The sequence below is a fragment of the Mus pahari genome, chromosome 7 (genome assembly GCF_900095145.1).
Source record: "Mus pahari chromosome 7, PAHARI_EIJ_v1.1, whole genome shotgun sequence".
In the NCBI taxonomy this organism is placed as follows: domain Eukaryota; kingdom Metazoa; phylum Chordata; class Mammalia; order Rodentia; family Muridae; genus Mus; species Mus pahari.
Window position 1 is genome coordinate 2,914,929 of NC_034596.1, and position 23,791 is coordinate 2,938,719.

At 43.5% G+C, this 23,791-nt stretch overlaps 1 protein-coding gene across 9 annotated transcripts in view; it reads left to right on the forward strand.

Moving 5' to 3' along the window:
• Positions 1–23,791, forward strand: part of Dtnb (dystrobrevin beta) — a 130,328-nt gene that overhangs the window by 5,670 nt on the left and 100,867 nt on the right. The gene's annotated exons all lie outside the window — the stretch shown is intronic.

Sequence of the window (23,791 nt, forward strand, 5' to 3'; positions counted from 1 at the left end):
TTGTGTCTGCACTAATATCTGAAATGAATGCTTCTGTGCTTGCAGCAGGCTGAGCACTAGATCAGCCACTGTTTCCAGTGTAATGTGTGTTTTCTATTGTGTCTGTACTAATATCTGAAATGAATGCTTCTGTGCTTGCAGCAGCAGATTTTAGTTTGCTTGGTTTGTTAAAGAAGCTGCACTGTAGATTTGACATACATGTGTTTCAGTATTTGTACGATTTTTTAATTCTCCCAAAGCCTCTGTTTACTGTTTCATCTAAGTACACAAGTAGCAATTCAGTATTCTAGACCTCAGTCTATTTAATTTGTGTTCACTTTCCAAAAAGTGCCATACGGTACTATATCCAATATTTCTCCTGTCCAATCATCATTTGTTCATTCAGAAGATATTTTGAGAACTTGCATATGTAATCAGCGCAGTTCTACCTCCAAGAACAAGCCAAAGGTTCCTGCCCTCTACAGTATGAAAACAATTGCTAGGGCTTGCTGCTGTCTCTGTTTCCCCAGTCCTGCTGGGCATTCAGACTACTTGCCACACCTCTTCTCCAATTTTATGTGGATGGGACTGTGCAAATAGTTCTCACCAGTGGAATGTAAACTGCCCAGCGGTGTATCTTTTCATAATGCTATCTCTGTCCTCTGCCACCTCACTTCAGAGGATTTCATTAGGATCCAGTAAAAAGTTAAACTGTGAAATAGAAGAAAACTAGCCCTATCATGAATGGTCAGTAGAGAGAAGCATATACCAACCCATTTGCCTGACATAGAAGCATGATTAGACTGAGGTAGGAGATTGAAGGTTCAAGGCTACCTTGAGTAACTTAGCAAGAACTTGTATCAAGATGAAATTTAAAAGGGCTAGGGATGTAGCTCAGTGGTAGAACACTTCCCTGGTATTTTCAAGTGGGTTCAATTCCCAACACACACACACACACACACACACACACACACCAGAACAAACAAACAGAAAACCCTTTGTGTTAAATGATTAAAGATTCCATTTTTCCTAATGTACTTAATACTAGAAGTGGATCACTAGTGACACTTAAAAGTATGTGGGGTTGGCTTGACATACAGGAGCATACCAGTGAGCAAATGCGTCAGATGGGGAAAAAGAAGTCATGTGATACACCTGTAACCAAAATGGTAAAGTTGTACTTAGAAATAGCCTCATACCAACTGAGCCAAGTGTTGGAAAGGATCATAACATGACTCTGTTAACAGTGTGGTATTGCAGGAAAGAGATGAGCTTAGGAAAGATAGGCTGGTTTATAATCAAAGATAAAGGAAATTAGAGACAGTTCTGATAACTATGGCAGTATAAGGAGAAAAAAAGCTGTTATTAAACCCTATGGAGTAAGAGCCAAGAGCTGAGAATATTTACCAAGCCTAGTAGACATGCTTAGCGAATAGAAAGTAAGGGCTGCCTATAGAGCTTCCCTTTGTAGAGTTAAGGTCCATGGAGTCATTCTCAAAGTTCCTGAGTAATGCTGTTGAACAGACAAAGTCGGGACCTTGTTTCATGTGGCTCAGGCTTGAGAATAAAGTCCAGGGAAGAACTGTAGTTTCTGGCGCACGGTACTAATGGGGAAACAAATAATGAAAGGCCCACTGTGTTTCTGAGAGAATCATGTTGGCAGGGAATCCACAAGCCTGGACTAAAGACTTTTGATTATTTGAGCTAGACAATCGCTTTTAAACCCAGAATTACCCTGATGCCAGGAAGGGGCAGGGATGAGTGCATTATGAATATTGTGTATCCTCAGAAGAGGACGTGTCATGGCCACATGGGCAAAGAAGAGACCTATGACCAGGTGTGGTGATGCAAATCTCTAATTCCAGCACTGGAAGGTAAAAAAATGAATTTGAGGCCAGTCTGATATACATGAAAACTTGTTAAAACAAAGAAACCAAAACCACAAAGAAAGAAAAAGACCAAACACACAGTTCCTGTTTCTGTCCCCACTGTGTCTTGGGGGTGGGAGAAAGTGCAGGTACCCCTTTCAGGTCTCAGATTGCATCACTAGGAGTTGCATATAGTCAGAGGAAGATGGTCTCATCTGAGATGCATTGACGACATTTCCTGTATCTGCTATGGGAGGGTTGGGCATGTCGGGTTACGTGTGATCATGGTGCTCACTAAGGCGTGCTTTCCTTCCTACCTGGGCAGGTAGCTCATTTCTATAATTCATCTTCCTTGCAATAGCTAGGTACCCATGGCCAGTCTTCACCGGAAGTTATTACCTCTTATAGCCAAGGCAGTTTAAAGCAGGCCTGCTTCCTCCATCCTAATTGTCTTTATCCTCATCTGTGATACCCATGGTAATATCTCCAAAGGTGACACAAGAGCCTTGGACAGAGGAGGCTGGGTACGTGGATGGATAGAGCCCCTCCCCGTTTGCCCAGGACTTTCGAGAAAGGAAGCTGCGAAATCAGGAGTATAGAGGTGCGGAGGAGGTTAGAGTACAGAAGTGACAGGCCTTTTTGGAAAGAAGGAGCAAAGACTGATGCCTGCAGAGGGAAGCTGTAGGAGTGACTCCCAGAGCAGCCAGGGAGCCAGCAAGGCTGAGAGCATGATCCGGACACGAGCCAGGCTCTGGTCGGCCACCGTCAGGTCTTCTGAGCAAAATGAGGAGTCTTGGTAGAACTTGGAATAGCATGACATAATTTCATTTATGTTTTAAATGCTCAGTCTGGCTGCTGGGCAGAAAGTAAACAGTATAAGTAAAGGAGAAGCATAGAGACTGTTTGTGAAAGTGTGTCTGTGGTTCAGGACATCTAGTCCCTCACGTCAGGGAAATGGTGGTAGGAAACGCCTTGCTTCCTTCTGGCAGATTAGGAGACAGAGAAAAGAGATGTGCTTACTTATGTAGCATTCTTCTTCCCCCCCTTTTATTCAGTGAGGGGGCCCGGCCTGTAAAATGGTGCTGCCCAAATTCACAGTCAGTTTTTGTCCCACCCCCCACCTCCACCCCTTATTTAATTCTCTCTGGCAATGCAGATGTGTCCAAATATGTGCCTCATTAATGTCCTAGGCATTTATTGATTGAATCAAGTTGAAAATGAAAATTATTATAATTAACAAAATATGATATGATAGCAATAGAGGTGGTAAAGATGTGTGTGCGTGTGCATGCATGCATGCATGTCTGTCTGTCTGTCTGTTCCAGGGCTTCATATGTCAGGTAAGCATTTTACCAGGGAGTTATCTTCTAGCTTAGAAAATATAAAAGGGACTGAGTTAGGATAACTTATAAATCTGCATAATGGGACCAAGGAGAGGAGAAAGAGACACTAAGACTGCCCTAGAATTAATTGCATGGTAGAATTGCCATTGGCCAAAGAAGGGCTGGCTATGGGTGGTGAATGCCTAGTCCAATATTCACTTCTGTTGTTTTGAGGTAGGGTCTCTTTCTGTGTCCCAGGCTGGCCTAGAACTCAGGGATCCATCCTCCAGAATACTAAAGGCATGAGTGAGTGTCCAGCTCAAGGGCTCCATCTCAGCCATATTGCATTAAGGTAGTGTCCATTTGGAGTGGTTGAGTAGGTCACTGGCATGAATCTATAGTTTGAGGGAGTCTGAGATAGACTTATACTTAATACATATATTTAAATGCATATATTTAAAACTAAATTAATATATAATAATAGTTGGATTATTTGGCACAGGAACAAAGAGTAGGGACAAAAGCCTAATTAAAGTCAATTCAAGAAGGAAAGGCCCCCCCAGCATACTGGCACGTGCCTTTAATCCCAGCACTCAGGAGACAGAGGCTGGGGGTCTCTCTGAGTTTGGGGTCAGCCTGGTCTACAGAGTGAGTGACAGCAAATGCAGACATTTCTTGAAGTGGACATTTATATCTAGCACTTTCTCTCCCTCTGTGCAGGGTTTCACTGGATAGCCTCGCTCTCCTGCCTCAGCCTCACACTGGGATTGAAGGCTTACACTGTTGTGCCCGGCTATACTTCTGACAACAGTCCTCCTTTAGATCAGTCTCACTCCGTGTCCAAAACGCACATGCATACCATATACACATCACACACACCAACCCCCCACTACATACACACACATACACCGTACACACATGCACACTCACACACACCACATACACATCACACAAACCAACCACCCCACCACATATTCAACACACACACCATATACACACTGTAGACCATGTGCAAACACACACCATATACCACACACCACAGAGAACACCATACATGCACACAGCATACACAACACCCTCCATACTCACATACATACACACACCACACACTGCACACCACACACACACCACATATACACACCCTTGCAGCTAGTCTCTGAGTTGAGCACCTCCTTCCACACACACCTGCTAGCCTGTCTAGCGGGGTAAATACTGACTGCTGATGGTTCTGGGAAGCAGAAGAGCATGGTCTTGCTGTGGAAGCCGCAGACCTCAGGAATAAGGAATAGGAGCAAGCTGGGCGTGCTCCCTTCCTTCTCCATCACTGAGCTCCGTGTTAAGATGGGGAATGAGTGAGGGCAGACACCCTTCTCCTAGAAGCAAGGAATGGAGGGGGCAACTCTCAGGTTTATATTCAGGCTTGCAAGAGAAGTAGGTCACATTTCAGCTCCTCTGAAATGCTTGGTTCATGCCTGTGTAACTTTGCCATTAGAGCTGCAGTGCTGTAGCATTTGGTGATACTTGGTTGCATAATAAACCACCAGAAATAAAACCTTAATGACAAAACACCGCAATCATCAGGCTGTATTTCTGACTTTGTGTCAGGTATTTGGGCAGGGTGTGTAGGGCATCAGTTCTCAACCTTCCTAATGTGGAGCCCTTCAATACAGGTGACCTCCCCCAACATTTTGTTCCTACTTTGTAACTGTAATTTTGCTACTGTTATGAATCACAGTGTAAATATTTTTGGAGATAGAGGTTTGGCAAAGGGGTTGCAATCCATAGATTGAGAACTGCTGGTATTAGGATTGGCTGTCTCAACTCCATGTTTTTGGGGCTCTTTCTTGGGATGATTGAAATATGTTTGTGACTTGAAGGACTGGAGGCTTCTTCATTCCTGTGTCCACTGCCTCTCTAGGATATCAGGAAGGCCCACCACAGCTGAAGTTTTGCTAGAGTCCAGCAACATATGCTCTATCCATGTGCTGCCCCTCATGCTTGGCACCAGTGTTTTAGGAAACTTTGCCTGTGCCAGAATATCTAGAGGCCAAGTTGTGCAGACACACTGGGCAGAGCTTCCTGCCCTTGCCGTCTACCACCCTCCAGGCTGGACCTCAGCCCTAGGAGCAGGACAGTGGGCCTGGAAGGGTGGAATTGCAGTGAGTCCAGATGGTAGGAGAGGAGAGCCTTTGGCCAGTTTCTGTTTGGAAACACAAACAGAAACTTTTCCTTATGGTTAATGTAACCACAGAGATGTTCGAGTTTTTGTGCTAAATTTTCTTTATCTTTTTGCTTTGTTTTGTTTTGTTGTTTGTTTTGTTTTGTTTTGAGACAAGGTTTCTCTATGTAGCTTCAGCTGTCCTGGAACTTGCTTTGTAGATCAGGCTGGCCTTGAATGCAAAGATTTACTTACCTCTGCCTCCTGAATGCTGGGATCAAAGGCATGCACCATCGCTGCTTGGCTGAATTTTACTGATAAGAGTCCTTTACAGCACTGTAGAGGCAGAGGCAAGCCTCACCTGCATAGCGAGCCTCAGGCCAGCGAGACTGTGCGGCTAGATGTGGTAGGGGTAGAGACACAACCAACCTCTCATCCCCGCCTCCCTGTCTTCTACTCAGATCTCTGCCTACCCCAGTTTTCACTTTACCAAGGTCAGTCTGACTGATTCCCACCTTGGTATTCCAGATGGTGAGGGAGTTGGGGAAGGATAGGAGAATTTATGCAAATATTCTTGGACCACAGATGTGGTTCTTAGTAGAATACCTTTAGTTACATAACTAGGGGGAGTGACCTGAAAATTTCATCTTTTTAGCCAGCAGATGGCAGACTGCACCTTTGAACAGTCTTAGCCCCTTCAAAAATCTATAAATAAGGAAGTAGTTTTTGTTTAACAGAATGTTAAACAAATATTACTGCTTTAAAAATATTAGTGATAATCTCATGTAATTTTTGAAACATTGATATAAAAATTTTAATATAAAGAGCCATATTTATCAGAAGCAATCTTAATTTTCCTTCCTTCCTTCCTTCCTTCCTTTTCCTTTTGAGACAGGGCTTCTCTGTGTAGCCCTGGCTGTCCTGGAACGCACAGAAATCTGCCTGAGTACTGGGATTAAAGCCATGAATTACTGCTAGCATCTATCTCCTTGTACTTTTTAAATTCTAAAAGATCATGTGATAGTCTCTTCAGGGTGGAAAAGGTGTGCTTATCGGCCATACTTTTCCCAGTTTCAAATGGATCCATGTTATATTTAATTACTACTTTGCAAATAGCACAAAATCAAGTAGGAAATTATCTACCTACCTTCCTTCCTACCTACCTACCTACCTACCTACTTACTTAGCTATCTATTGTTGAAACAGGGTCTCACTATGTAGCTCTGGCTGTCCTCGAACTCACTATATAGACCAGGGCATCCTCAAATTTACAGTGATTCTTCCTAGCTCTACTGGGATTAAAAGCATGTGCCAACATGCTCAGCCTAGAGGATATGGAGATGTGTCTGTATAAATTGTAGATGTGTATGAGTGCTGTACTTGCATATATGCATGCGTGCTATTTGCATGCTGAGGGCCCGTGGAGTTCAGAAGAGGGGGTCAGATTCCCTAAAACATCAGTTGTGAGCCTAGGTCCTCTGTAAGAGCAACAAGTGCTCTTAACCTCTCCCATCTCTGGGTATAAGTTTTTAATGCATAAAATAGCATCTCCACAAATAGGGCATGGAACACAGACTTGAAGTGTAAAACAAAATCTACAAAGTCTACTTTTTTTTGACTTAGTGCCCAGGTACCCTCAGAAGCTACCGAGTCAGTGCCTGCCTTGGCTGCTGCCCTGTGTCTATTGTTGGTGCAGTAAAGCTGCCAGCCGTGTCCTGCATGGCACCAGCTTGGTGCTGCTGTGCCCTCAGCCCATTCCAGCCAGGCAGCTCCTGAGTCAGCAGGCTGCTTCTCTCCCTCTGTGTGAATGGACTCTTGGCCCCCTGGAAGAGCCCCACCTCTCATAGCTCCTGCTGGTTTGCTGACTATTGTCTCCACCCTTTGTGTATTCAGGAGACAAGTGAATCATTGTTGAGGTGTAGTCTGGACTCTTTTGAGAGTGAAGGAAAGGGTTGCTATTTTGCAGAGGCCACAGGCAACATCCAGGAGTACCGCCTGTAAACAAGGGCATTCTGTTGCTGCGTGAAAAGGCACTGCAGATTTCATCAGTAGTCCAGGTAGAGTGTGGCTGGATTCTTACCTCCAGACCCCCTAACCTGACATAGGGTGTCAGCCATGGCTCAAGTACCATTAAGATTTCAGGCTTGCGGTGAATCTTACCCATTAACTGGTTGTTGGCAAAATACATTTTGTTTTGTTTTTTTCAGCTGTGATCCCTGTTTTCCTTTTTTAAAGATTTACATGATGATTCTTTTAAGATTTATTATATACATACATATATATATATATACACACACACACACACTGTGGCTGTCTTCAGACACACCAGAGGAGGGCATAATTCCCATTACAGATGGTTGTGAGCCACCAGGTGGTTGCTGGGGTTTAAACTCAGGACCTCTGGAAGAGCAGCCAGTGCTCTTAACCACTGAGCCATCTCTCCAGCCTGATCCCTGCTTTGCTATTCTTGGCCATCTGTGGTCTTTTGCCATGATGAAGCTTACATAGGCCATTTACAGCATGGGCATCTCCTGCCTCCAAGGCCAGCTGGAGTGCGTCTCGTGATTGCCTCTCCTACAGTTGGGGTGGACTCCCTCTTTCCATATAATATTATGTAATCTAAGGGAAGGCTATGTTAGCATATTCGCGTTCTCCCATGGTTAAGGACGGTGGGAATATGACAATGAGTTATTGAGGATTAGTTTCTCATAGTCATTCTGCTTATTTTATTTCTTGCTTTTCAGTTTAGTTTAGTACTTCTGGAACATTATACCTGGCATCTCTTAATTAAAAAAAAAAGTCTTAGAAACATGAAGGTGCTGCCATGAGGCACACACGCCAGTTTGCTGCCCTCCTCTAACTGCTCTCATTCCCAACTTTCTTCTGCTCATGCCCCTTCTCTCCAAGGCATTGGTTCCACATCCACTGTTATCTTTCTGGTGATTTTACTGTCTATGGAGTTAAGCCTGTTAAATCCTGGCCGTGCAGTCTCTTGACTTCTCCAGTTCTGATGGTCTCCTTCACTAAGCCTCAAACATCTGGCTCACAATGTCTCACCCTGTCTAGCTGTCCTGCTTGCTCCTCCTGCCATTCCCCATTTGTTCCTCCTGTTTCACCAAGGCCATTCTGTAATACCCTCTGTTTCAGACTCCTTAGCCAGTCTGCCTGGCATTGTCGGAGCTTTCACTTCTCTCCTTAGTCCTTACAGACATGACCATTGTTCATGTGTCATTAACTCCTTTGTGTATATGTGTACATTGATGTATCTTTCTGTGGATCCTTGCTTCTGTGAGTGTCGTTCCTCAGGTGCTGTCCTCCTTGCTTTATGAGGTGGAGTCACGATCCAGAGAGTTACTGAGGAGGCTGGACTGACTGGCAGCAAGCCCTAGGGACTCAGCCATGGTCTCTGCCTTCCTTATCCTGGGAGTACTGTGTATACTATGGTGCTTGAGCCTCTTTTCTGGTTCTGACATTAAGTTCAGGTCCTTATGTTTACATGGACATCCTTCTCCCTAGTCCTAGTATGTGACTATTTAAAAACGCCATCCCTTCTGCCAGTGAATGAACTGGATAATTAGGTACTTTCTCTAAGCAAGCCATGTAATGGCTCTTGGTGCTGGAATGCTATTACATTTCTTGGACTATCTTGCTTTTTCCTTTCTGGGAAGCCATTGGCTGAAGAAGGCCTTGGTCTTGTAAGCAGCTTCCTCCTGTTGCTCCTTTCAGTAGCAGATCCTTGCCTCCTACAGAGAGAAAAGCCTTGAGACAGGTCTCCCTTTGCTCTCCGCTTCTGGGTCTGCTCACTTGTTATATCCAGCAGACTCTCACTAGGTACCTGTTACTTAGTTAACAGTGTTGTGAGTGCTGGGCTTTTTCTGGGGTGAACTGAAACTCTGTGCCTTCAGGAGCTCACATTGAAAAGAGAACGGGCCAGGCAGTGGTGGCACACGCTTTTAATCCCAGCACTTGGGAGGCAGAGGCAGGTGGATTTCTGAGTTCGAGGCCAGCCTGGTCTACAGAGTGAGTTCCAGGACAGCAAGAGCTACACAGAGGAACCCTGTCTGGGGGGTGAAGGGGGAGGAAGGGAGAGAGGGAGAGGGAGAGGGAGAGGGAGAGGGGGAAAGAGAGAGAGAGAGAGAGAGAGAGAGAGAGAGAGAGAGAGAGAGAGAGAGAGAGAGAGAGAGAGAGAGAGAGAGAGAGAGAGAGAGAGAGAGAGAGAGAGAGAGAACAACGAACACAGGCTAGGTACCAGTCCTGACCCTAGCAGTGCTAGGCAAATGCTCTAGCCTGAGCTAAATCCTCACCCAGAAAGGAAAGTCTAAACAGGCGTAACAAAGTTAGGAGTCAAAATCTTTCTCACAAAGATTGTGAGGTACTTGGAAACTTGAGGCAGAAGGATCAGAACTTTAAGGCCAGCCTCAGGTGTATGCTAGGCCAGCCCTGGATTGCATGAGGTGACAAACAGAGAAACAACAACACAGAGAAACAGACATACCAAGACCCACAACCAGGCCTCAGTGATTTTATTGGTGGGTTCTATTAGATATTTAGAGAATTATTACCAATGCTTTATAAAGTTTCCTAAACAGATGAGACTCGAGCACTTCCAAACTCTTTTTATCAGAATTTTAAAGTAAATATTAAAAGAAAAAATAGACTAATATATTGCTTATTAACAGATGCAAAATACCTTAGTAAAATATTAGCAAATTGAACATAAAATCCAGCATAACCAAGTGAGAATTGGTACAGGGTTGCAAAGTTGGTTCAATATGAAAAATTCAATAAACCCTATATTAATATAAAAAACAGATAATGGAATTAAATACAAAACTTAACACTACTAATAAACATGAAAAGGGAATTTGGCAAAACTTAGTTCCTTTTAGTGATTAAGAGAAAAAAGTTCTGAACTGAAGCTATAGCCAGGTGGCATAGTGTTTACCCAGCATGCATGAGTCCCTGAGTTCAGTCCCTAGCATGATGGCATGACTGTAATACAGGGAGTGTAGTACTAGGTGGTGCAGGCAGGAAGATTACAAGTTCAAGGACATCCTGATTGCATAGAAAGTTAGCTAGCTTATGCCATATGATGAGCCCCTGTTTCAAAAGCTGTGACACTGAACAAGCCAGAAATGCTTGAGGAGAGTTGAAGGGTCTTCTTCAGACAGAGAGAACGCCTGTGAACACCATAGTGAACACAATAAGCTCACATCACACGTGATGGCGAAAGGCTGGCCACTTTCTTTGTAAGATCGTGACCATGACAAGGATGTCTGCTCTGGCTACTTTCATTCAACATCATACTTAAGGTCCTCCCAGGACAATTACACGAGAAAAAGGAACCAAAAAGTACAAAATAGGAATAAATTTAACAAAGGAAGTAGTCAGCTTTTGCAACCCTTCACAATATATCACTGAAAGTCTAAGGGAAGCAGGAAGACGTTCGAGGCCTCTTGGGTCAGGAGCTCGATATGCTCACACAGCACCACTCCCTACATTGTTCTGCAGATTCACTGCCAGCCACCCAGCTGAAAACCTCAGCTGATCATAACATTTGTATGGAAACACAGGAGACCCCTTTCAACTCCCAATACAAAATTGATGCACCAACATGTCCAGATATCAAACCCTATTGCAAGCAGCATTTGGAGGATGGTATAACACCAGCATGAAGAAGGGCATATGGATCAGGAATGGGAAGAATGTAGACCTCTAAATTTACTCCTTATTTTCCCACAGGGATGAAAACGCCATTTACTGTGTATTCAAAATGGGGTGCTATGGCAATCAGATGTTCACACGCAAAAGGAGGTGGACTCCTATATAAAGTAACAGTTAATTTAAAGTAGACCACAGAGGATGCCAGGGAATGGCTCAGCGAGTAAGAGTCCTTTCTGTGCAAGCATGAGGAACTGGGTTCAGATCTCAGAACCCACGTAAAAGCAAAAGCAGACCATCACAGCCATGCACGCCTTTAACTGCCCCACTCCCACAGCCATGCATACCTTTAACTGCCCCACTCCCACAGCCATGCATACCTTTAAGTGCCCCACTCCCACCGCCACACCCGAGGGGAATGGGGCTGAGACCAGAGGGTTGTTGGGGCTTGCTGACTTGTAGCCCTGGGTTCAATAAGACCCTATGTCAAGGAGTAAGGAGGAGAAAGACAGAGAAGGATGCCAGTGTTCTCTGATCTCTCTGCGTGCACACATGGGCGTGTGCTTTGCAGACTCTGCACACTGGCACATGCCACACATACTAAGGAGATCAGTGTCCTGCATGTAAGCCCTAAGATACTGTGAAGAAAGCATAGCATAGTTTCTCATGACCCCAAAAGCACAATCAACAAAGGAAAAGTAGATATAGACTGGGCTTTATTAAAATTAAACATTTTGATGCTTTGAAAGTTGTCATTAAGAAAGTAAAGCACGCCGGCCATGGTGGCGCACACCTTTGATCCCAGCACGTGGGAGGCAGAGACAGGTAGATTTCTGAGTTCGAGGCCAGCCTGGTCTACAAAGTGAGTTCCAGGACAGCCAGGGCTATACAGAGAAACCCTGTCTCGAAAAANCAAAAAAAAAAAAAAGTAAAACACATAAGCCCGGCAGTGGCAGCTCATGCCTTTAATCCCATCCCTCAGGGAGGCAAAAGCACGTGGCCCTCTGAGTTTCAAGGCTAGGGTGGTCTATAGAGGGAGTTCAAGGATAGCCAGAGCTACACAGAGATACTCTGTCTGGAAAAACAAAATAACAACAATAACAACAACAGAAAAAGTAAGAAAGAAAGTAAGAAACCAGCCTGGAGGTGTATATCTTTAACACCTAGCATTCAGGAGGTAGAGTTTACATAGTTCCAGGACAGCCAGAGCTACATAATGAGACCCCCATCTCAAACAAACACATGAAATAAAGTAAAAAAATATACCAAATTGAAAATTATACATTTGGAAAGGGACTCGAGACCACTATTTATAAGATGTCTAAAACTCAGCAGCAGTTAAAACCAAGTTCCACAGTATGAAAACAGGCAGAGGAGGTGGAGTGGTGAGTGCCTGAGGCCCATTTCACAACAATGTGAACAATGTATTAGCATACTCAGCTATGTGCTTGAACATGACTAACATGGTAGGTTTTGATTTCTTTTTAAACTAATTTTAAAAAGTAAGTTCAGGCTAAAGAGATGGCTCAGAAGTTAAGAGTACTTGCTGCTTTTCAGAGGATGAGGGTCAGTTCTCAGTACCCACATTCCAGGGGATCCGGCCTGTCTTCTCACCCCGCAGGGTACCTATACACATATGGCCAACACATACATGCATGTCATTTTTTAAAATAATTTAGTGACTAGGTATGATGGAACATGTTTATAATCCCGGAATTTAGGGGACAGAGGCAAGATATCATTGCTAATTGAAGGCCAGGCAGCATTGACCCTGGCTCAAAAAATAAATAAATATGAGGAAAATAATGAGGAAGGGATTTGAATGCATCATTTTTCCAAAGAAATATACAGATAGCCAATAAGCACATGAAAAAGACATTCTAGGGGGTCCAGCCTGTCATACTCACAAAAATGGCTAAAGTAAATGCTGCTGACAAATGTCAACTGAGATGTGGCAAATTGAACTCATTTGTTGATGGGGAAATTGTAAAATTGTGCAGCCATTTTGGAAGACAATAGAGTGCTGTGATAGTTTGAATGAGATTGGCTCCCATGAATGATTCATCCCCAGTTAGTGGAACTGTTTGGGAAAGAATAGGAAGGGTGGCCTTGTTGGAGTGTGTCACTGGATGTGAACTTAAGAGATTTCATTTCTTGCTGCGTGTGGATCAGGATGTAAATCTCTCAGCTACTTCTCCAGCACTAAACGTACCTGCCTGCCAACATGCTCCACCATGCTGATAACGGGCTCATAACCCTCAGAAGCTGTAAGCAAGCCCCCGATTCAATGTTTTGTTCTAAGTTGCCATGGTCACAGTGTCTCTTAACAGCAGTAGAACTGTAACTAATACAGTCTTCAGTGTGGTGAACAGGGTGGCCATGTGATTCATCAGTTCTAATTCTATACACTTGAGGATTGAAACCTCATGCCTGCCGCAGTAGAAGAGTTTGTAGACTAAGGATTCATAGGGTAAGGACTCAGATAAGAGAATGGACAGAATCGTGGGGGGGATGAGACCACTTCACTGGCAAATAACATTCTCTTAGAACTCTGAACTTCCTAACACCATCGGAGGCCAGAGATATCCTGGCAACAGTTACCAGCCTGGGATAATTTAAACACTGTTTTTGTCAATTTCTGAACATTGCCCAACTCTGCTGTGGTATTTGGCAGCACTGTTTATCCTTGAACCCATTTACAGCTGCAAAAGTGCTGAGTTTGAAAGCAGAACATCTGCAATAGACCCAGCTGTTTCAAAAGATGGTGCTTATCAAAGACGGGAGTGGCGTGTCATTTATAAACAATACAGCACCTCTCTACCAACCAAGGAAGGAGATGGCAAGGCCTGCTGGGAAGTGGAGCCCAGACCAAGCATCCTTCAAGTGAGCGATTTCCTCTGGCTGTCATCGCTCGCCCCCAGCCCTTTCTTCAATGTTGGATCCTCTTTGATCCTTACAGGTGGCCACCAGAGCTGCTGCTGGAGAGTGCATACCCTGCTGCCATGTGTGGAAACACCCGAATTCCCTCATGACCCAGCCATGTGAATTGTTCCATTGTCTCCTCCACATTTTCTGTAGTCCACCGGCAATTACTGCTGTCTGCTCCGGGCTTTCGAACGTCTGTACACATGGATTTAGGGAAGCGTCTCAAGTAAATTAGTAGTGGAGTGTTATCTATGTAATTTCCTTTAAATGTCCAATTCGTTGTCTATTCATCTTCATTTAGTGTCCACTTATAAAAACACTGACATGTCATTTTTTATGAGACCTCTGGCTCACCTTCAGTGGAGCGGATACTATTTCCTCCAGTGTTCTCTCCTGAGCTTGTTTCTGTCCTTGCTTCTCCATAAAAGCTTTGCTGTAGTTCCAGATTTTAGATGCCCGACACTGATAAATTTTCTAGTTCTTAGTTCCAGGTCATGCTTCTTATGTAAGCTCTGACGCCTCTGTTAACTGACTTTATGAGCATTTCCATTTCAAAGTCTTACCCGCTCCCCCATTCATAAACACTTCTAATAATTTTTCCATTAATATTTGTGGACTTGTAGGATGTAATTATACTCACTTCTAGTAAGCAATGGCTGAGTCTCGTTCAGATAGTTACATATCTACTTAACCTTTTCTGAAAAGGGTCCTAGGATTACTCAGTAAATATGCAAAGTATTAGGTCCTACCGCTGGGGAGCCTCACTTAGAGGCTCTGGGTTGAGGCCAAGGACTCTGTTTTGTTTATTTTTCAAACAAGTGCTCAGAAATTTCTTATATTTAGACATGTTTGGTTAATACTGTGTCAGAGCAGTGGTAACCAGTAGAGATGGTCTCACCATCTGACTTTTGGTGTACTGTGTATGGTGTCACTCAACTGCTGGATTTGCCCCTATTAGACATGTTACGGTTTAGTGGCAGCCTGGGATAGCCAGCCAGTGGTGGGGGCACAGGGCCAGGCAGAGGCGCAGGCAGAGCTTCCTCCCTCTCTGACCTCGCTGCTGCTTGTGGTCTGCCGCTTCCCTTTCAGTTTGTCATCTACCACGCAATCTGTGAGTGCATGTGAGAGCAGGCAGCTGTCTGTTCAGTGTTGGCCAGAAGCACCTTCCAGAACAACCTTACCTCACAGTGGGATACTTTGAAAGATTTTACAGTTTTGTCTTCAGTCTGGGAGTTTGATTTCTTTTGCTCTCTGTCAGCAGTATGGCAGTATGAAATGTTGAAGTTGCCTGGCATCCTGTGTTTTCTTACTTTTATGTTTTTGACTCTGGTGTCCTAGTGGGCCATCCTCCCAGCTTAGCTTTGCTAAATTCTCTGTGTTCTTTTGCCTAGACTGATGGTCATCCCTTCACGGTTTGCCTGCAGCGCACAGAATAACTTCAAAGTGTGGATCACACTATTAGAATAATTTCTTATTGTCTGTTATCCTGTCAGGGCACTAGTCTTTAGTATATTACAGTATCAGCCTTGACAAACCAATGACCTGGTATACCGCTCCAGTGCTGCTTAAAAAACACCAAGAAAGCTAGAGTTTCTCACTTGTTTTGGTTTTAAATGATTTATGGCCATTAAAACATTCATGTTATGTCTAACCCACTTGCAGAAGAATGCAAGAGATTCAGAACAGCTAGGGTTAGCAACGGGTAGAAAAGAGGAGTTTTCAGGATTCTGGTATAGGGTATATGCAAATTGTTAGGTCTGAAGGACACATCTTAAAATATGTATGACCTTGGACCTAGCAACTTTCCATCTAGGAGTTCTCCTAAAACCATATCTGCACCAAACACACTAGGAGTTTTGAACGAGGATGCTATCAGCATAATATATAGTAGCTAGAAGAAGGGATTAAAACTATCAATCAGTAGTAAAGTGGTTAAGATAACTGTGAGGGATGGAGAGCTAGTTCATCATTAGGAGCACTGGATGCTCTTTCAAAGGACCCAGGTTTGATTCCCAGCACCCACGTAGCAGTTCACAACCATCTACAACTCCAGTCCCAGGAGATTTAATGCACCAGGCATGTATGTGGTGCACATATATATGTGCAGGCAAAACACACATACACATAAAAATAATTTCTTTAAAAATTTTTACTATGGTATATAAATAACTGTAGTATCTTCTGTGGTAGTCTGTCAGTGAACTAGCTTTATATGTTTGACTATGAGAAGTGGTATGTAATATATGGTATATACAGGTGTTTGTGTGGGGGGAGCTAGGTATTAAACCAAGTTCTTAGTGCCTTCTAGACAAGTGCTCTGACACTGAGGTGCACCCTTTTACCCGCACCCTTTTACCCCAACTTGTTGGGGGCCAGCAGCAATGGGCAGGTCCCACAGAGGAGAGGGAGGAGTAAGTCAGGGTGCCAGAGGCATCTTGCAGCCTGACTGACTAGCCGCAGGGGTGCAACATGTGGAGACCAAGACCAGAAGTAGAAGGCTGCACAACAGCAATTGCATCGCTTGGCTCAGCCTTGCTGGATCTTTGTCAGGCAGCTGTGCTGGTTTTATAACTTTCTCCACCCCCATTAGAGATGGCCATGTTGAGATTCCAAGCTCGTGCCACCCTAGCTGGTTATTTTCAGTGCCATTTAGAATTCTATTCTGTGGAAATACCAGATCTTGCTTGCTCCCTTGCTCCCTTGCTAATGAACATTCAACCTGTTCCTAGTTTTGTCTTTTCCAGATATAGCTTTAGTGGTTCTTTTTTTTATCTCCTTCTGTGGTATGGAATGTTATCTAGGGAATGCGTTTAGGACTGGGCTCCCTGTGCATCTTCTGTTGTAAAATTGTGTAATCTGATAAGGCCTTACTTTGTACCCCTGTTGCATGTGACCTTTGCTATTGGTTTCTCCTCATTTATAAATGACATAATACTTTTGTTGTGTCTTGTGTGAACTCATGCATGTGGAGGCCAGAGAGAGGTACATCATGTATCCTGTTATATCATTCTCTCTGTCCTTTTTCCCATGAGACATGCCTCTCACTGAGCTAGAGCTCACTAATAGACGCCCCCTCTTGGCTGGCTGGCCAGTGGCTCCAGTGATTTTCCTGTGTTCTTGCTTCCCTGACCTGCTCCCCCATTGAACCCAGAGCCCCACGTTGCACAGCAAGCTCTGCTTACCCACTTATCCAGCTGTTCATCCTCCTAATACAGTACTTGAAATTCTCATATAAAGCAACACACTTTAACAAATGAGAATATGAACTATCAGTTAAACTACACAAAGGGATGTTCCTCCCTTGGAGGGCCCCCTCCTCTAGGAATTCTTTCCTTTTCCTTAATAAATCTACATTCTCTTTGCTTTTAAAAAAATTCACAGAGAAAAGCAATTCTGTCTGTGAATTCAAACGGTTGTGTCATGGGGTACTGTCATAGTGGGAGTAGCGATTACCTGCTGTGTGCTGTGGAATGCCAGCCTCCACTCGGGATCATCACAGGGATCATTGCAGCTTCTCGTTCATGTCACATTGATGTGACAACTCAATTAGGAGAACATTGGCCCCAAGCTTCAGCCTTAAGGCTGCGACATTTAATGCAAGCCCTGACCAGCCTTCACTGCCTCCTCAGCCAGGGGTGTCCTGCCTGGGACTGAGTGCTGCCTTGGCTCTTGTGGCCACCTAGGAATGGCTCCATGTATGCTGAGCTCCCCTTCCTTTCTGAAAAGGAGGCTGAAGGGCATTGCCGAGCAGTGTGAGCCGCCACTGTTCTTCTGCAGCTTTGGCCGTGGAAGCAGGTGGGACAGGAGCGGCTTCTTTTGTACATAAAGGGGTTTTGTAATTTGTATAGACATGTTTTAGAAGCTGCATGTGAACCAATTATACTTAATTCTTTAGTCATATTTTCTTGTCAGAGAGTTAATACTCTTAAATCTTGGAAGATTAACATAAATTACATGAATTACATTTCTCTCATACTTATGTCGTTAAAAATTATAGCTTTATTAGTTGAGTGAAACTTGAGCTCAGCAATTCTAATTTTCACTTTTTAAAAGCAAACTAAAAAAGAAATGTATATTTTTAAGTAAGGATTCCATTTCAAGCTGGTAGACTGAGAACATGCCTTATAGCCTTTGCATCTTATCTTTTTTTTTTTTTTTTCCGAGACAGGGTTTCTCTGTGTAGCCCTGGCTGTCCTGGAACTCACTTTGTAGACCNTGTAGACCAGGCTGGCCTCGAACTCAGAAATCCGCCTGCCTCTGCCTCCTGAGTGCTGGGATTAAAGGTGTGCGCCACCACACCCGGCGCCTTTGCATCTTATTCCAGATACTTAGAACTGATATGTTAGAATCTGAAAAGTCATTTGCAAATAAACTAACAAAGAAAAAGCAAGGCAAACCTTAACTGCCGAATGTCCATGCAAAGCAGATGGTGCCCTATGCAGATGGAAACCGTGGTCCACAGCAAGGGCAGGGAAGTGCTGTCGCTGCCACTGCTGTCGCTGCCACTGCTGCCGCCGCTGCTGCCACCACAGCACATGATCACTGCCTGGAAACTTTCCACCTTGCCACAGTTGCAGTGGGAGTACAAGGGGCTCCAGACAAGTGACAAGCAACTCTGGCACTGTGCTCAGTGGTGGAGGTGTCTCTAGCAGATGTGGTGAGTAAAGGAGCGTAGGCTGGAGAGGCAGGGCAGTGTTCCAAGTGCTTGCAGAATCTAGCAGAGGAGGGAGGCCCTTGTTTAGGAAACCACAGAGCTTTTCCACAAGGACCTCTTGCACGCTCACTGAGAATAGCTCCTCCGCTTCAGCTCCAAGAAGGCAGACATGCAACAGAGTGGGACAAGCTGAGCAGGCAGCTCTGGCTGCACAGCCGAGCAGTTAGGTCAGAGTCACCCATTAGGAGGAGCACAGCCATGCAGAGAGGGTAGTGTGATTTCTTTCAGAAACAGAATTCATCAAATAAGGAAACTACATTTGAAAGAGCATGTGCATCATGTGTGTCTGTCTGTCTGTCTTTCTGTCTGCCTGTACAACTCCCAGGAGTCAGCTCTTTTCTTCCACTTTGTGGGATCCAGGGACTGAACGCAGGTGGCCAGTTTGGGTGAAAGTTCCTCTACCCACTGCCCACCCCACCTCCCAAAGCTACATCCATAGACAGTATAGTTCAGTCCTTTGGGAGATAATTTTCTACTAAAAATAATGAAACTTTTAAAGATTTTATTTTTTATTTTATGTGTGTAGATGTGTATTATGTGTGTACCTGGTGTCAGTGGAGGCTGGAAGAGGGCATTGGATCCACTAGAGCTGGAGTTACAAACATTGTCAGCCATTAGATGGGTGTAGGAATTGAGCCTGGGTCCTCTGGAAGAACTGCCAATGCTAATATCCTCTAAGCCATCTCAATAGCCCCCAAATTATACTTTAAGACTATCAAAAGAAGAAACTCAGGGCCAGGTATAGCTGTGTACACTTTTAATCCCAGCACTTGGTAGGTAGAGGCAGGTGGATCTCCCTGAGTTAGGGGCCTGTCTGGACTATATAGTGAGTTCCAGGACAGCCAGGGATACACAGAAAGACTGACTGCCTTACTCCCAAACCATTCCCCAACAATAATAATGGTAGTGGGAAAAAAGAAAAGGGGCAAGAAATTCAGTGGTAGGCTAATGAACAGTGTTCACAGAAGTGTAGACATGGGAGCTGAGCTCTGGAGGGGAGAATGAGTGCAAATGTGATACATAGGGTAATAGAGAAAACCTAAGACCTGTAGGAGCAGGTAGGAAGAAGTTCCATGTAATAAGAGGTTCAGAAAGTGGCTAAAGATGATATTAAGAAGATTAAATAGACTCAATGCCTAGATGGTTATCCAAAGACACTTTGATATTTTCATTCATCTGGACTCAGACCATCAAAATAGTAAAACATTATTATGTTAGTAATGATTTCCTTCATGATTAAAAACAAAGAGTATTTTAGACCCAGAATCACTTTGACATCCTTCAGTGAAAAAGGTATATGTTCATCAAGAAGCTGCAGAAAGCAGGAACATGCATTCCCTAGAGGAGGTCCTTCCTTCTGGGACCTCTGGAGCTGTGTGCCCAATGCTCAGGGGCTGGTATTGGCCAAGACTTCACTGAGGTGACTGAAAGACAAAGAACTATGAAAGATTTATTCCTTTATTCTTTGTGTGTGTGTGTGTGTGTGTATGTGTGTGTGTGTACGCGCGCGCACGCGCGCCTATCTAAACCTCTACATGGGTGCTGGGAACTGGACCTGGTACCTCAGCAATCGCTTGCAAGAGGATTTAGAAGTGCACACTTCTTAAGAAATGGGAACTAGAAAAAGACAATCTGTTCCCCAGAATTTGGAACGTTGAACACTTGAAGCTGTTAATGTTTGCAAAGCTGAAGCGCCCAGTGTCACTTTCCACCAGCAGGTTATATCATCATGCCTTAAATTCTAGCGATGCATCTTTGTGAGTTCTAGCTAGGTCAGCCTGGGGTACATTGTATGTTCCAGGCCGGCCAGGGTTATATAGTCAGACTCTGCTTTAAAAAGAAAAATAAATTAATAAAGTAATGCATGCATTACATCAAGAGAAATGAATCTCTAGCTGAATATTCCAGTACGGTAGTTATTAGACACATGACTTTAAGGTAAAATTTAAATTTAAAATGAGTTTCTCACATGCAATAAAAACATCACAAGTATCCAGTTGCCACCATACTGGACAATACAGAAACAGCACATTTCCTTTAAAATTCTGTTGCATAGCTCCACTCAAGGGTCAGGTTCTTATTGAGCATAACCTCCTCCCCCCAAAAATCTCTTTGTGGCAGTGTTGACTGACAGCTCAGGTCCAAAGAAGCTTCCGGACAGCATAGTCCCTGCTAAAGGGAAAACCCACTCTTAAAGCAACTCATGAAGAAGAAACAGCAATAAAACACACAAAAAAAGTAAACGGATCAAGAACTTAAAAGATGGTATGTTTAAAATGCTGAAGAAGTAAGCTTCGGAATATAAAAATAATTGTTTAGTTTGCTAGAAGGAGTACATTGGTTGTGTTTCAGATAGCTGGCCTCAAACCTTTTCCTCTGATCCTAATTGACCCTCCCGCACTCTGAGATCACTGGTGTAAGCTACCCCATCTTGCTTTCGGCTCACAAAGAAACGAGAATATAGGAAAAGAGCCCAAGTAGGATTCCTGGAAATGAAAAACATTAAGATAAGCTCAGTGAAGGCCAATGAAACAGCAAGTTAGAGGCTGCCAGAGTGAAAATTAGAGAATGAAAAATCAACCTGGAGGAGACACAGACAAAAGATGGGAAATGGTAAAAGACAAAGGAGGAACTTAGAGTGAAGAGTGAATGAATTATCGTTGAATTCTTTGCCTGGCTAATCTATTTAGGGCAAAGAAAAATACTGTTAGATAAAATAAAGTTGTTTATAAAGTCCATTACTATTGGAGCAAAGAAAGGATAATACTTTGAAGAAAAGTAAATTAACATGAGGGATGACTTGGGACATGGTGCATTTAATGGAATTGGTAAGCATGGGCAAGTTTAAGCCCACGAACAGTAGTATTTGTAGTAATAACAATGATGATAATGGTGGCTGGTTAGCAGTAACTGACTTTCCTGGACTTGAATAAGATGCAGCTAAAACAGCTGTTACATGAAACTGGTTGAGACATGATTCGGTTGAAAGCATTTTAAGTTACCGAATAAAGTGTTCATGTTAAAATACAGAAGATTCCATACTTACTGGAAGGTTTAATGGGCTTTGGACCAAGGGCCCTCTACTGCATGCTCCTTTTCTGCTTGAGTCCTTTCAGATGGTATGGCCGGGAGCTCAGGAATATGTTCCAAAGGGGGTAATTAGAAGTGAAATGACAGGAAGAGCCTCTAAGGCACCAATCTTGAGCTTTTTCTGGTAGGCTGTCATGCTCCCAGGTGTCAGGGCCTGTTGTCAGGAACCCTGGCTGGAAGAGTGCTGGGTGCGGAATTAGCTTCGGGCTCATTGAAAATACGATGACATGAGCTCAGAACAACAACAACAGAAAAGAATCAGCATCTTGGATCCTGGTCCACAGCTGCCAGAGGAAACAAGTCCCAGCTCTGGTGCAAGAATGCCCAGAGCAACAGCTAGGGTACAGGTTACCTCCCACCCCCCACATTGACATCTGCCCCTCAGCTGGAGACTGTGTCTCAACTGCGATACATGGATGTCTCACACTGGGCCATGGGTGGTGTCTTTCTCTCCAGCTGTCTGAAGAATGCCACATAGTTCTGGGCTGCTCCTCTTACTCTGCATATTCTTTCTCTTAGCAACATCACTGTTGAGCTGGGTTATTGCTGGTAAAGTATAAGGCTTACCTGGTTCTGTGGGCTTTCTTTTCTGTACAGCATTTAAAATTTTTTTACCTATTAAAGTTTAGACTGAACACCTAATTCACAAGACTGGACCAGGCCCAAATGAGTCTTTCTGTACAAAGCACCAATAGAGTCCCTGGTATAAGATAAGGCTCTCATTCATTGTTCCCCCATCCCCAATATATACACATATATAAAATACATATTACACATAAGTGTATATATAAGTATATGTATGTATGTGTATATATGTATATATATACATATATATGTGTGTATATATATATATACATATATATGTGTGTATATATATGTGAGTAAAAGTAAAAGACATCCACTAAGAGAATTGATTCAAATAGTAAAATTGCCAAAATGGAAGATAGAAAAAAATTGAGAAAAATAAACCAGAACCTAAAATAATTATGGTCCCATGCAGTTTCTGAGATGGTCAAAAAAAAATAGACTTAGAAAACTAGAATATTAAGGGTTAAAAAAAACATAGCAAGCAAAGTAGTAATTAACAGACATTTAGTAAAATCATATTAATCTCAGGATTTTGAGGCAAAATCTTTATAAGAAAAGTTAGAATGGTAGATTTTATATGATATATGTTTTAATCACAATTTTAAAGAGTTCTTACCAGAGATATGACTTACCAAAGATAAAAAGATGACTAATTCTACACTGATAGCACCTAGTAATAAACTAACTGTAAGATTTAAATGTTAGCTGGGCAGTGTTGACATGTGCCTTTAATCCCAGCACTTGACAGACGCAGACAGAATTCTGTGAGTTAGAAACCAGCCTGGTCTACAGAGCAAATTCTAGGACAGCCAAAGCTACACAGAGAAGTCCTGTCTCAAGAAAACAAAGCCGGGCTGGCGAGATAGCTCAGCGGCTAAGAGCACTGACTGTTCTTCTGAAGGTCCTGAGTTCAAATCCCAGCAGCCACATGGTGGCTCACAACTACCTGTAATGAGATCTGACACCCTCTTCTGGCGCATCTGAAGACAGCTACAATGTAAAAAAAGATAAAAGAAAACCAAACAAAAAAGATTTAAAAATTAAAATCAATGGGCCCATGAGGTGGCTCAGTGGGTAAATAAAGGCACCTGATATCATGACCAATCACCAAAGTTGTATTCATCAACTCACATGGTGGAAGGGGAGAATGAAGTCCTGGAAATTGTCCTCTGATATAAAACATATAAAAAATGTATGTAATAAATTAATTAAGACACAGTAAAAACTGAGGAGTACATAAGCATGAGCCTTAACACACAACAACAACAACAGTTAGGCTCATTAGATAAAAATGAAGAATGTAGAAAACCCAGTCCTAAGGGTTGGCTGGAGGGCTCACTTGGAACAGTGCATGGTTTGCAAGCACAAGGGCTTCCGTTCAGTCCCCAGGGTATAGTGGAACATGCTCGCCATCCCAATGCTGGGGACATTGCTGAGACACTAGAGCCAGGCACTCTAGCCTAACTGATGAAAGCCAGGCCTTGTC